The sequence below is a fragment of the Echinops telfairi genome, unplaced genomic scaffold (assembly GCF_000313985.2).
Source record: "Echinops telfairi isolate 266 unplaced genomic scaffold, ASM31398v2 ScPeMD7_70;HRSCAF=299, whole genome shotgun sequence".
NCBI lineage: Eukaryota > Metazoa > Chordata > Mammalia > Afrosoricida > Tenrecidae > Echinops > Echinops telfairi.
This window is the reverse complement of record NW_022103968.1, coordinates 13,172,178-13,188,072: the sequence shown is the minus strand read 5'-3', so window position 1 is coordinate 13,188,072 and position 15,895 is coordinate 13,172,178.

Sequence of the window (15,895 nt, the reverse complement as noted above, 5' to 3'; positions counted from 1 at the left end):
CGGCCCTGTTCATTCAGTCAGGTTTCCACATCAAATTCTTCTGGTGTGGCTCTTTGGGACATGCCATGTTCCCTGTAAGGCCAGTCAGTGTTTAAGGTCATCATAGTGCTTAGTCTATGGCATGGTTCACTGAGGGTTGATAGAAATATATTCAAACATCTTTTCCACATGCATTTGTCTCTTAGCCATTCTATCACACTACACATCGACCTACCACCATCCCTGAGCTCAGAAAGGACATTTCTGTGTTGACATCCATGATTTCATCCTCCCATAAATAACATCTGGTACCCAGACAGCACTGATGAATCTGCCCTGGGTTTTAAGTTTTGCTTGACCTCAGGCTGACTGGAAAATACAATCCCCGTGGGTATGAGTATTGAAACACTCTACCAAATCCTGAGTTTTGGATAATTTAAGGCCAGCAAACAGAAAAGGGTACTTTTTTTCTAATATGGAAGAGCTCCTTTCAGGATATGAGAGTTGTGCACAAATACGATCTCTCTAAAAATATTTATAAATACTGTCCAAACGACTTAATGATATTTGCAGCCCAGTTGGAGATGTTTTTATGCCTGAACTTTTAATGGACTTTCAGGAGGAAACCGGTGAATAATGAAATGCTAAAATACTCTAAACTACTTCTCTACTGGGAAATAAATGGCACTCTGGAGGCCTGAATAAATCATTACAGTTAATAAAATTTCCTGATATGGCTTCTAGTGAATTTGCACTTGGAAGATTGAATTTGTACAGATTTATTCAATCCAACAAGGTCAGGCTATATAAAGGAAAGCTGTTTATCCAGCATTTAGGCAACATAAATTTCACCTATTCATTATATATCCACACCTGTGCTGGGTGCCCTTTGTGGTTTTCCTTTGACACTGGAGACCAGAAGGCTTACATTGCTAGTAATAATCCTCACTACTAGCAAGCAATACCCGGGCAGGATTCACGTGCCGGTTATTTGACTCAAAAGTGTGTGCCCTTCATCGTTACATATTCTAGGGGTTTTTTTCTTCACAAAATTGTATCCCATTTTCATTTACAGTTTCCGGTATCCTGTGGTTCATATTTTGCACAATATGCTATTTTCCTTATTACATGTTATTCCTATGTCATATGCGTTTGTTCATTTCCTGCCCCAGTGCATTGCTTACTAGATCTGGATGGCACTTCCTTTCCTCACTACTTGTAAACACTCTATATATTAGAGCTATTATGATGGCTTGACATATGTCTTGCAAATATTTCCACCAGGCTGAGACTTTATTCTGCCTTTGTTTTTACCCCTTGGAGATATTTGTCATTTGCTGTACAGTCAGATTTTGTGTAAGAAATGAGGCTAGGGTTAACTTGGCTTTTTTATTCAAATAAGTTACCAGTTATCTGAAATCATCATTTTCTGTTGATTTATAACAGCACCTTGATAATAAACTGTATGCCTATAGATAGGGCTTGACTCGACTGTTTATTTTGTTTATTTTAGGGATTCTCCACCCAGCACCATTGAAATTTGGGGGCCAGATAATTCTCTTGTCTGGGCAGGGAACGGAAAGCTGTCTTGTGCATCGTAGACGCTTTGGCAGCGTCCCTGTCCCTCACCCAGGAGCACACCTTTTGTCTACTTGTGACCATCCAAACTTTCTCCAGACTTTGCCAAATGTCTTTAGGGGCAAACATTGTTCCCAATTGAGAATGACTGGGCTAGTCAATCCCCATAACTCATGATTTTAATGATTATGGATAAAAAGTTTATTTTGCTGCCAGGGCAAGTTACCCTTCTCTCTCCAGGAGTCCCATATTTAGACTTGTAGAACTTAGAATCGCTTCGTGAATGTGTTATAAACATCCCAATGCGAATTATATCACAATCTTAAAACCCTGTGGGAGTACTGGTATTTATTGGCTGTGCATTAACTCAAATATAGTCTGAAGGCACAGAGAGCCTTCATAATCTGCCATTCTCCTATTTACGATGCAACTGCCCCTTTTAATCTGCAGTGGGCTGTTGAGTTTTCTTTATAGAGTGCCAGTGCTACAGGGTGGCTGAGACCATGAACTTTGGACCAGACCTTGACTGCGCTGTGCTCTGTACATCTTCTTGGGAAGCGATCCAACCTCTCTGTAGCTTCATTTCCCCAAGTGTAAAAGGGATATGATCATAAAAACTCCTACCCATTGTTGGTTTGCGGAGTCAGTGATAATGTCCAATCACCTGCGTCTCTCAGCAGTTGTTTCTGTTGCTCCTTGTGACCCTAGGGAGTCTGCAGTCTACAGTTCTTGTGCCTAGAAACTTTCCTTTCGTGATGCTAATTGTTTCCACCGAAATTACTCTAGCTTTTCTTTCTTTTTTTGCATGAAAATTTTACCACTAACCTCTTTCCAGAAGTCTCTTACTGTTTTCAATAACTATTCAGTCATCCAGTGAGAGCACCTGGGAAGAGTAGCTACTGTCTCCTCTCCCCCAGCTGGTCTCCTGCTGGTTATTGGATCGTGCGTTGGGCTGGCACGACCAGAACAATGGAAAATCCAATGGGCATAATAAGCATCCTTGTCTCATGTTCCCAGTCTTTCAAGATTAAGTATTGGTTTCTGAGAATATCATTGCTACGCCGAGAAAGCAGTTTTCTATTCTTATTTCTAAAGGTTTTTCTTTTTGAAATAAAAGATAAGTACCAGGTGGAAATGCTAAGACAAAGAGACCAATGGAACAAAATAGAGGCAAAACCCAAACTCACACACATATAGAAATGTTACACTATTCAGATCATCATCAGACCGTGGGAGCAGATTAGACGTTTCCAAACGTAGCACTGGGACAATCGGCTATCCATAGAAACGGGGACCACCTATATGACACTGTATGTACAAAAGTCAACTGCAGTGTGCTAAATATTTAAATATTAACAGAAAACTGATAACACTGTGTGAAGAAAATACCTTGATTACTTCAGAGTATTCAGTGATACTGAATACTTGATAACTTCAGAGTGGAGAAAGACTTCTTAAACATTTATATCTAGAATCTGAGGGTAAGTGAAAATTTTTGCAATTAGGGTTCTAATTCATACCTGCATGGGTTTATTCCAAATGAAATGTACTTAGACCCATCTCTGCGATCAGTGGAGGTCTGCAGACATGTTCTCTCAGGCAGAGAAGTCTGATCAGAAGTTATAGTGACTTGTTTGGGGAGTGCCAAATGGGTAATCATAATAGATTTTCTGGAAGGGAACAGGATGATTGCAGGAGCTTATTAAGAAGAAGTTTTAAGAAAATGGAAAATGCCTTGTTTAAAAAAAAAAAAAAAGCAAGAAAACTTCAGACTGGTTTTTCTTTCCCAAACTCAAAGAACACGGAAAGGAACACAATTTGAGTCCCCCAAAGAAGTGGCAGTTGCATAGTTTCGTGTCAACTTGAAGATCTATAAGTGTAGGGGTGGAGTCTAGCCTGTCAATCAGGTCACAGCCTGATGGTGTCTTCTTGGGGGTGTGGTCTTCTCGCAAAGATAGTCCTGGGAACTTCTCTCTTTCCCTTCTTGGGGGTGTGGTCTTCTCGGAAGGATGGTCCTGGGAACTTCTCTCTCTCTCTCTCTCTCTCTCTCTCTCTGCATCCCCTTTTGTTATTGAGTCACTTGGAGAACTTCCAGAGACACCACCATTGGATCCACCCACCTCTGCACCCACTGGCCTGTGCTCTCCCTGCATTCTGCATCATTCCATGTGACGGTGTGAGTCTGAAGAGGGATTTATGGACTAGTATCGGACTTATCCACTTGTTCTGGACTGGACTGGGATGTTTGCTTGATCTATAATTATCTCTCGGTGTAAAGCTCCCTCTTTCACATGTGAGTGTCACTGAATTTGTTTCTCTACTCAACCTGATCCGACACAGCTGTGACGATGTGATGTACATGGAAGAGGGTAGGATTCTTTGGAGGAAGGGTGGGAGAGATGGAAACGCCTTCTTGAGACGTGCCTAGATCTAGATGGAGGATATGTTGAGAAACAAGAGCTTCATGTTTTAATGTTTTTGTTTAGTAAATGATTCACTTACTATCTTGTAGCGATACTTTTTGACATACCCGCCAATATAAGAGATGCTTACAGATTCATCAGAAAGAGAAGCGCAGCCCAACAAGAAGTGGGCAATGGGCCCATGAAATGGCCTTATGCTGCCTCTGTCTCTTACTCTGAGGAAGATGCAACACTGTGAGGTGGGTTTGAGTTTAGGCGTGATGCTCATGTATCAGGACTCTTCACACTGTACACACAGTTTATCAATACTCCTTTATGACTGTTCGATATTTCATTTAAGTGAAAAGAAGATTTCTTACTCTCTTTCTTTCTCAGGGTTACTCCCATGAGTTTGTAGAAGGGGAAGTAGGTGAACTACAAGTCAAATGCTTTCCTTCAGTAAATACGCCTAGACCTCCGTTATTAATAGACAAAGGCTACAGTCGTCAAGGCTTTAAATTCGTGTTTTCTAAACAGCTGGTGAGGGAATGCTGTATGGAGCTCACCTTCATTATACACACCCCACTCAAGCATTTATTTACTCATCTTGGCCGTGACGGGAGGGGCAACTGGCCGCCAAGTGCCTTGATGAATTAGGACGCTAGTTCTTACAAATGATTTTGTTCTCTCATTTTTTTAGCCGAGTTTTGTGATCCTGGGAGCTCATTAAAATCCCAGTGTCACATTTTCAGGGTGTTGAACCAGTTCTTTCCTGATTCAGTCATGGCTAGTGAAGCAAAACTGGAGTGGGCACAAATGTGGAAAATGTGGACATACCGGGGCAGTCACTGGAATGGAAAAAATGATGGGTTGACAGCCTATGAGAAATTTCATCTCCCTTTTAGAAAACAAGTGTGTTGCATAGCAACCAAATGTCTGTCCTGGCAGAGGGGGAAACACTGGTGCCCAGCTCACAGGTGACCAACCAACTCGCTTTAAACGTGCATCGCCCTCTATAGTTGTGCCAATACCCAACTCCTCACAGCAGCCCCTGAAAAGGCCCAGTACTCATCTGCCAACTCTCTCATTCCAGAGGTTCAGCCCGTAATATTTTCTGTTTCAGTTATCATCCTCGTATACCCATATTTTACCAATTCACGTCTGTTCTGAGCTAATCTCCATGCTTCACATTTAACTGACCTAACAGATCCTCTGGGAAGGTACTGTTTCGATTGGACCGACTCTAAAAGACAAAAAAAAAAGCACACCCTAAAGCAGTGGTTCTCAACCTGTGGGTCATGACCCCCTGGGGGGTTGAACAACCCTTTCACAGGGGTCACCCAATTTTAATAGCAGCAAAATGGCAGTGATGAAGCAGCAACGAAAACCATTTTATGGTTGGGGGTTCACCACCACATGAGGAACTGTATGAAAGGGTCGCGGCCTGAGGAAGGTGGAGACTCGCTGCCCTGGAGAGAGACATCGTGCTTGGTTGAATAGAGGGGCAGCAAAGAAAGGCAAGATTCTCCCCAGGATGGTGGCACAGTCGCTGCAACAATGGGCTCATGTCTAAACAACGAGTTTGAGGATGGAGCAGGACCAGGGAGTGTTTCGCTCCGTTGTGCGAGCGGTTGCTATGATTCCAATCTCCCCCGCAGCACCTACAACCACACAGGATCAACAGGAAGCCCCCAGAGCAACACTTTCTGCCCAACCAGCCCCGATTGAAATATGTCCCCCAAACAAAGAGGTGCTGGATTCCTAACCCGGGAAAGCGACCTTGTTTCAAAGTTCATCTGAGGCCATGCTGCAGCAGAGTGGGTCTTGATGCCTCCTGGCCTTCTACAAGAGAACACCACACACACACACACACGAGAACAGATGTGGGCAAAGACGCATAGAAGAAGCCATGTGAGATGCATCTAAAGGTCCAGGAAGAGCCAGGATTGCTGGGAGACACGCATCAGAAGGGAGGAGAGTGTTGGGGGCAAGCCTGGCTCTCAGAATGTTCAGGGGGATTATCCCCATTTGCCCTTGGAGCCTCAGACCTATAAGAAATGGATTTTTGTTTAATCAAGTGAATTGCTTTGGGATATTATATTATGGTGGCCACAAGAAACTAAGAAAAGTCCCCTTCTGATTATTTTGAGCAACCCCCCCCCCCCAATCCCTCCCAGATTGAATTTTTCATGTGAGATTTCAGGCTGTTCTTTTTCTCCGGGAGACCCTGGGTTTTGTAAGCAGTGATAATATTTGGTTGCTTGCTGCCCAAGGGGTGGGGGGAGTCCACCCAGAGGTGCCTTGCAAAGAATCCTGGTGGTCTGCTTTCCAGAAAGCAGGCAGTGCCAACCTTAGGGAGCCCAGTTCTACGCCGACGGCCCTGGGGGAGTCGTGAGTTAGAATCAACTCTATGGCGATGGTGTTTCTCTTTCTTCTCCTATTTCATGAGTGGCCTGTAAATTATCCTTCCTTGATGCTTTACCCACAGTCCCTCTGTTAGCTCACGCCTTCCTGCCCCTTGCTGTTGAGACACAGAGCGACGAGGGATGGCTTTATTCTCCAACCCCCATTTTTCAAAACTGAGGGGGTGATCTTGTTGACTTAGCAGTGATGGATTACCTTGAATGCACTGTTGCTAAATTTGTTGCTGGTTAGACGTACGTGCTGCTCGGAGAAAAACTATGTGGGCAGGTCATTGTTTCAGTATTTGTGCCAGGCTTCCTGGATTGGCTCTGTGGTAACAAAGCATTTTTCAACCACAAGCCTGGAATTGTGGAGTCAGAAACCAGCCAACGTTGTTTCCCTGGCTAGTTCCTTTATAATGTTTAGAATGAGGTTAAGGACAATTATACATTCGCTATTTTATTTTATTTTTAAAGTTTTCATCCATCACACAAGTAAGATTTTTTTAAACTTTATTTTTCAGTAGTCTTCTCCGATCGTAGTCCTCCCCTCAAACAACAAAGCTCTAATTGCACATCCGTGTGTTTTCATGTGCAACGATGTGCCACTCACAAACAGCGATGCTAGAGATTTCGGAGCCTTACTGATTAACATCTGAGTTCTGGCCAACGGGTCTCTTCGATACGTTTTGTTGAGGGGCCCTCTAGTGGGAGAGTGTGTGTACAGCAGTACAAACCGTTACTGCAGATTCGGACTGCGCTAGACACATTTTTAAAAAATAAGACGTGTGCACATCCTCAAGATTCAATTTTTCACTCAGGTAAAACTTCTCATTTGGGTTCCATATTAAAATGCATGAATCCACACATACAGGATCATGACATCTGAACATCTTCCATTCCAGCGATAGCTGCTGCTGCCTTCAGTGAAAGACTAGGAAGTGGATCACTATTTTTTTTTTGCATGCCCTAAGCATGCTTTTTATCTTCCTCCAAAGGGGAAGAAGCATGTGTCTCATGAAGTATTGATCTCTTTGCTATATATTAAGGCTTCCTGGTGATACCACCGGTTAAGCACGGGGCTGTCACCAAAAGGCCATGGGTTCGAACTCCCCGGCCACTCCAGAGATGAAGCCATCTGATTTACAGCCTTGGAAACCGCAAGGAGCAACTGTCTTCTGTCCTGCAGAGTCACTCTGAGCGGGAATTGACTTGATGGCAGTAGGTTTGGATTGGGTTCCTGTACCAGCGACCTTCAAACGACTGGAGGACAGAAGGGCCATGTTCACTGCCTGCTGCAGGTGCAACGCATGAGCACATCCGAGGGGCCGGAGCGAAGAGAGAGGGGGCACAGTGAGGTAACTCAGGCCCCTCAGATGATGGCGGCATGTGCACCTTTTGGGGGTGTCCTCCAGGCAAGTGTTGCCTGGTCACATAGACACCGCCCCCTGGACGCTGCGCCTCGAGGTCTGTGGGGAGCAATCACTGTAAGTCGACAACAGGTAAGGAAGTGCCTCTGCGGAAGGTTGGCTTTCCCCTTCCCTGCGCAAGAACAAACTAGGAACGGACAGTCTTTTGCAGCTTCCTTCAGAAGCCAATTTGACCTAATCGACTAGTCAATTATATTTTAAAAATATATAAAGACATTTAAGGCAATTTAATTAAGCAAGTCATCCAGCTTATGGGTGGAATTTTATCCATAATTTAGTTTCCATGTTAATAAGTTGATGTAATTTATCCAAAACATCTCACTGATCATGTTAAAAGAACCTCATGACTGTGGAGGGAGGGTGGGGTAGAAAGGGGGAACCAATTACAGGGATCTACATATAACCTCCTCCCTGGGAGACAGACAACAGAAAAGTGGGTGAAGGGAGACGTCGGACAGTGCAAGATATGACAAAATAATAATTTCTAAATTATCAAGGATTCATGACGGAGGGGGGAGTAGGGAGGGAGTGGGAAAAATGAGGGGCTGATGCCAGGGGCTTAAGTAGAGAGCAAATGTTTTGAGGATGATGAGAGTAATGAATGTAAAAATATGCTTAATATAATTGATGTATGTATGGATTGTGATAAGTTGTATGAGCCCCCACTAAAATGATTTTTTTTTAAAAGAACCTCATGGAGTAAATAAAAAACTAAACTTGCTTATCAGAGGAGAGATGAAAGCCCCCTTGGGCTTGAACTTCAGGAGATTAAGCTATTATTCCCATTATATGGTTAAAACTGATTCTTTCTGATGCAATTGAGCTCCCAGTTGTTTAATGAATGACAGCCACCTTCCCCTGTGAGCAGTCATTGGCACAGGCTTTCCAGACAGCCATTACTCAAGAATTGTGACTCATTAGTTCAAGTTCTCTGGATCATCAGTATCCTGAAGCTCAGGTGGGCCAGGCCTGGGGGCCAAGCAGGCCTTAGGGGCCCCTGGGTCACCTTGCCTGGCTGAGGCATTCCTGTTACCTTGGCTCATTAGCATCCACTTTATGGATGCAAATCACTCTGCTCCTGGCATCTCCCAAAGAATGAAGATCATGTCCAGAGACAAACCACCTCCCTGTAACTTCCTTTGAATGCTAAGGTCAGTCTCTCTGATGGCTCTCCTAAAAGTTGGCAGTTCATTGGGAAATGCCACTGTACGCCGAGGTCTTGACTATTTGGTGTGTAGACCCTCCAGCCTGTGTGTTTTCTGGAAAGCAGATGCCCATCGCAGAGAAGCCTCCATCCATCTGGACAGACGCTGGACAGATGGCTCTAAGGTCATAGCTAGTCCTCCGGTCAGTCAGCTCCAAGTATTTGCAGAGCTGGCTTTGCCGAGGGCCTCCTGTGTGTCAAGAAGTTACTAAGCCTGGATCCGCGCCGGCTCATACCTTCGGCAAAATCACTGCAGTGAGGCTACCACATTGGCCCCGATTACAGAGGAGAGCAGAGTCTGGGAGAAACTGAGGCAGCGTCTGAGGAGGGGTGGTGTCCTTCTGCAACATGAATGGAAACCAAGGAGATTTCACATCAGAAAGTGGGTGGCAGAGAGGAGCCTTCTCTCTCCCACAGGTAGACCAGTGGTGTGGGAAACTAACACTGAGGGGCATGGCACTGGGACTTATCCCCTGACTGGTACGGAGGGAATCTGGAAAGCCAGTGTTCCACGGTAGGAAAGCCGCCAATCTGGAGGTTGGAGATATAGTCCGAGTACATTTTCCTGCAGTAATCTATCATTTCCAGTTTCTTCCTTTAAAGCTGTGCTGCCTTAAAGTGAGCAGATAGCTGAATCTGTCTCCTTATAATTGGCTCTATTTCTTCCCGCCGCAGCATCCAATCCCTCTCTCCTGCGCTCCTGGGTCCTCTCCGCTGGTGCTGTGCAGGGACCTGGCTGTTGAGATCATGGCCGTCCAGGAGATGAGCATGCTACCATGAAATGTGTCTGACTTCTTTATTTTACTCTCTCTTCTCTCTCTCATGCTCTATGAATTTATTGTAATCTTTCTATATCTCAACCATACAATTGCGCCTACAGAACCCGTGACTATTTGTGGGAGGCTGGTCCTTCCCCAACACAGTGGTGATGCTGGTGATTTTATGCTCATTCAAAGCCCAGAAAAGGTGCCTCGTTGGTGCAGTGGAGACACGCTTGTTGCTAAACAGAGGGCCACTGGTTTGACCCCACAAGCCACTCCAAGGGAGAAAGGTTGTGACCATCTGCTTTCTTTTTATTGCAATCATTTTATTGGGGGCTCTTACAGCCCTTATCACAATCCATCCATTGTGTCAAGCACATTTGTACATTTGTGGCCATCATCATTCTCAAAACATTTTCTTTCTACTTGAGCCCTTGGTGTGAGCTCCTCATTTCATTTCCCCCCTCCCCCATCCTCCCTCCCTCATAAACCCTTGTTAATTTATAGATTTTTTTCATGTCTTATACTGACTGATGTCTCCCTTCACCCACTTTTCTGTTGTCCATCCCCCTGGAAGGGGGTTATACAACAACCATTGCGATCAGTTCCCCTTTTCTCCCCCCACCTTCTCCTTCTCCTCCTGGTATCGCTACTTTCATTATTGGTCCTGGGGGGGTTGACCTGTCCTGGATTCCCTGTGTTGTGAGCGCTTTTCTGTACCAGTGTACATGCTCTGGTCTAGCCGGGTTTGTAAGGTAGAATTGGGGTCGTGATAGGAGGGGTGGGGGGCATTAGAGAACTAGAGGGAAGTTGTACATTTCATCAGTGCGTGACAATCTGCTTTCCTAAGAATAATAACCTTGGACTTCCTGTCGTATGCCTCTCAACTGCGAAACTGATCTCATTTGCAATCATACATCCAAATCAGCTATGGTCTGATTAGGGGACTAACTAAGAAAAATGTTACTTGCTCATTCATATCTAATCAAGTCTTGTTTAATAAGATTTGATGATGTCCAGATAGGTCGACCTTGCCTGAGCTGTCGCATCTAAGGGAGCATGTATCACGATATGGCAGTGACGAGGGAATAACGTCAACCATGAAAAACTTCCAGTATTTTTTCCAGTAACTTTTATGACTCATGTAATTTTCTGCATATGTTATGCATTTAAGACATGCTTTCCATAACTGCTTATCCAGGAAAGGATATTTTAGAGAAAATTTAATGTAATTTAACTTTAAACTACATTTAATTTAACCTCAATTATCCAAATGACTGCCTCAATCTGGAATATTTTCTTTCGATCTACATACTTGGTACTCTCTACCTAAAGCTGTAGTCTTGAGATAAACGAAAAAAATTGTAATTGACTTAATTACCCCATATTGTGTTAAATGTGATTTTCATTATGCAATATTCATTACTTGTCCCTTATCTTTCAGGGTCCCATTTTTGAATGTATATTTCTTGAGCTCGGTCAGCAGTTCGAAACCAGCAGCAACTCCGGAGAAAGCCTGGCTTTCTATTCCCATAAACAGTTACGGTCTCAGACGCCCACAAGAGGGTCGCTATGAGTCAGCATGGGCTCAACGGCAATGAGATTGGTCTGGTTGGAGCTCATTTTCCCAAACGACATACCAAATGATCAAGGTCTATAACACTGGCTGAAGTAATGACACTATCAATAGAACCGGGCGCCCGGGTGGCGTCGTGGTTACACGGTGGGCTGGTAAGCCAGTCCGTGGGTGCAGACCACCAGCTGCTCCTCAGGAGAAAGAGGGGGCTTTCACGTCCTGTAAAGAGTTAGCATCTTGGAACCCCACAGGAGCAGATCTACCCAGTCCCACAGGGTTGCTGATGAATTGGAATCCACTTGAGAGCAGTGAATTGGGTTTGGGGATCAATACAATTACCATATGCCCCATGGGGATGATTTATAATGTTCCCCCATTAAAGAATAATGATGGCTCTAAAATGAACCAGGGACATATAGAAACCATAGATAAATGAATGAATTTTAAGGTCAAACTTAATTGTAGCCCTAGTTTTTATAAAGTGGTCCTACTCGATACTTGGCCTCCTGAAGAGATCACTGAAGATATGGGAGCCGTAGCACAGTGTGGTGAAGAAATCAAATGGTGATCAGCTATCAGAAAGAAGAGTGTCCGAGGGCTTAAAGACTTGTTTTACAACAAGCAACCATCTAAGTGACCTGTCAACCACAACCACACAGAAGCAGCAGACCAGCCTGTGTAATCCAAGGAGCGTAAACCATAAAATCCAAGATGATAGTAGAGCCCAAATTCTGAGCACTCAGTTGGCAAAAGAGTATGAATGACAGCGAAAGCTCCAAATCCATTTTCGGGGTCCCCACACAGATTAAGCCTCCAGGGAACCTTCTGACCATGGACCATGGACCAGGGATGTCAACAGCCTTGTTATCAGACTGGGTGCATTGGAAAGTGGACGAAGGCAGATATAGTTACGTTAAGGATCATTCTAGCGATACTTCTTCCAACACAGATGTATTTGTTCATCTAGTAGTTCGTGGTATTTTCCACATTCTTCACCAATGCCTTAATTCATTCTTCCTTCTGCATCAACTCGGCTTTGGTCTTCCCTATTCAATGTGCAACTTTCACATGCGTCTGAGGCAACTGACAGCCCCTGGCCTGGGTCAGAGGCACCTTCACCCTCAAGGTGATACCCTCACTCTCTCATGCTTCAAAGAGGGCTCGTGCAGTCGATTTGCCCAGTGCAATATGTCATCTAATGTCATGTCTGCTGCTTCCGTGAACATCGACTGTGCATCCGAGCAAGATTAAAACCTTAACAACACCCAGATTTTCTCTGTTTGTTAGGATGTTACCTGGTGGTCCCGTTGTGAGGGTGTTGATCTTCTTTACATCGAGTCGCCATTCATATCGCAGGCTGCAGTCCCTCATCTCTATCAACAGGTGCCTCAAGTCCTCCTTACTTCCAGCAAGCAAAGTCGTATCATCCGCATCTTGCAGATTGTTAATAAGCCTTCCTCCCCTCCTGGTACTGCATTCTGCAGGATCCAGTTTCTCAGATTATTTGCTCAGCATACAGAAAGAATGAGAGGCTACAACCCAGCCACACACCACTCCTGATTTGAAATCATGCAATTCCCTATTCTGTCCGAACGACTGCTTCGTGGTCCATGCACAGATTCTGCAGAAGCACAACTGAGTGTTTTGGAATTTCTACTCTTCTCAGTGCTGCCCATAGTTTATTATGATTCACGCAGTTGAATGCCTTCGCATAGTCAGCTAAACATGAGCAAACATCTTTTTGGTAGTCTCTACTGTCAGTGAAGATCCTTCTGACATCAGCAATGGTACCCCTTGTTCCATGTTCTCTTCAGAATCCAACTTGAATCTCCGGGAGCTGCTTGTCAATGTACTGCTATCACCAGTGCTAAATGGCCTTTCACAAAATTTTCCTTGCATGTGATATTGACAATTTTCTCTATTTTCCACTTTCCTTAGGACCACCTTTCTTTGCGATGAATACGAATGCGGATTTCTTCCTATTGTTTGACCAGGTAGTAGTCTCCAAATTCTTGATACATATGAGTGAGTGTTGCCAGTGCTTCCTTCGTTTATTGAAACATTTCGATTGACATTCCTTCCATTCCTGGAGCCTTGCGTTTCACTAATGCCATCTTTGCAGCTTGGACGTCTTCCTTCAGTACCATGGGCTCTTGGTCACATGCTACCTCTGGAAATGGTTGAAGAATGGCCAATTCTTTTTTGTACAGAGACTCTATGTATTTTTTCCATCTTCTTTTGGTGCTTCCTGTTCAATAGAATTCCACAGAAATCCCTTCCTCCTTCTTTATAACTGTGCCTATAGGTGGTGCAGATGACACTGGGCAATTTGCCTCAGAGTCATCTCCTTGCCAGAGAACAGACTTGTAGGCTTATATCTTTTCACATCATTTGTGTGTAATTGTTCACTCGCATGTGCTAAATTTGTATTTTGTCTCATTCCTCTTTTGTTGTGTTATATTTATATTTTTGTAATTAATAGCTTAGAGGGAGGGGGCATAAAAATGAAAAATCTATTTTAAAACACAGTAGCACAAATACCAGAGCTCAGAATAAGCTCAAACAGCTAAATAGTGGAAAAAGACCCAGTGAGAATCCGACAGAAGAATGGTTAGTCTTTGGGGAAACGTGATGGTGCTAATTGGGGGGTAAAATAATGAAGAACGTAAGTTGGATGTCACTATATCAGCATGCGTGTAACTTATGCACCCCATCCTCAGACTGCAGTCTTTTCAGTCAAAACTATTTGCCCAAAATGGAGTAGATGAGTTGGCTGTTTTCAAAGAATAAATCAGGCTCCACAGATAAATAAAATGTTCTTTTCCCAGAACCAACAGGAAAGAAAAAAACACTTTCCAAGAGGAAATCACTTAATTTCAGCAGTAATGGTGGAAATCAACCCAAGACTACACAGGCATTATTCAAAACTGCATTTCTTGCCGTGTGAACAGTTGCAAATCAGTGTCACAAGGAATCCTGTAAAGGCAGCCACAACGATAATGATACATATCACCCTGGGAGAGAAAGAGTGAATGAGCTATCAACCAAATTCCCTTATGTGATAGTACTGTTGGGTGTGTTATAATATCTGGGACCTAATCTATGACATTATTTCTTTCTCTTTTTTTGTTGAAATTATTATCCTGACCATGCTAGGGAGCTGGTTCCCATTTCAGTTGGGTGGTTATGTTCAAGTGTAGAGTAGGAATTGGTTCCTGGCACGCACACTAGAAGCGAGAGAGACACATTTAGGCGTGTGGCTGATCACGGAATGTCCATATTTAATGATTATTTTGTGACTCATAACACAGACTGAACAAGATGGCTGGCAGCTGCAGGAGCAGACCCCAGCTGTGTCTGCAGCAGGGAAGGATGTGGTTAGCAAGCCATGAAATGTGGTGTCGAGTTCTGAGTCTCACAGACCAGCTGGCAATCAATTCATGGACCTGTGTCCCCGGGTCAGTGCTGAAGGAGGTAGTGGAGATGGTAAGTACAAAAGAGCGCTGTCTTCATCGCAGTCCACGTGACCAAGTCTCTGTGCTCACTCGTGTCTCCCTTCTTATGGTTACTTCTCATTGTTAGGGGTAAGCCTTCTAGCCACGTCACCTCTTCTAAAGGCTTTTCTCCCTTGGGGTTCATGACACCAGTGCCATGCATAACAGGGGATCCCTCTCCATGTCCATCGAGGTCCTGCTTCATTTCCCTGAGCTTTGAACATTGTAGTGTCTCAGGATTTAGTGCCTGAACACCTCTCCCTAAGTGATCTCACCTAGAATGAATGGCTTTATGTAAACTCAATACATTCCAAATTGATTTATTTTGTCTGGACCTCTCCCAGGTACTCCAGAATAATGGTCTATTCTACACCATCGCCTAGATTCTAATAAACATTTCATCTTCGACAGGCCAGATTGAACTCTGAATGCCCACCCCCAAATCTGCTCTGATAACATGTGATCGCCCTCGTACTCATCTTCCAAGAGTGAAATAAAATTCTCGGGGTCATCCTTAACTAAACTTCATTTCCTTGGGATTTGTTCTGTTTCCAGAATATCTATAGATATTTTAACAGACCTTCACTTGACTCTCTCCCTGTTGCCTGACCCACAGAGCTGAGGATGCAAGTCCCATCTGTACATTTGAGATTTACCAGTTCCCACAGTCATGAGACAATTCTCTGAAATAAAACTCGCTCTTTCAATCTCAGTCTCAATCAGTCTCTCTCTTTCGCTCGCTCTCGCTCACACACACACAAGTCTGCTTCTATAAAGAATTCTTAGACACCAACTATTTTTCAGGTTAAATTGGTCATCTATGTTCCCCGGGTCACCACCAAGGGTCTATTTAATTTTATAGCCTTTTCTTCTCTTTGTACTGCAGTTTGGGTATTTTCCATTGGTATGCCTTCAGTTCACTGATCTTTTCTTCAATAGTAAGTAATCTATTATTAAGTTTATGATTTATCATGCGTATATCTAGTTTCCTTATGGTAAGTCTCAAAGATATTTATAAGGGCTGTTTTAAAGTCCTTATATGCTAATCTGATCATCTTTTCTTTTTTTT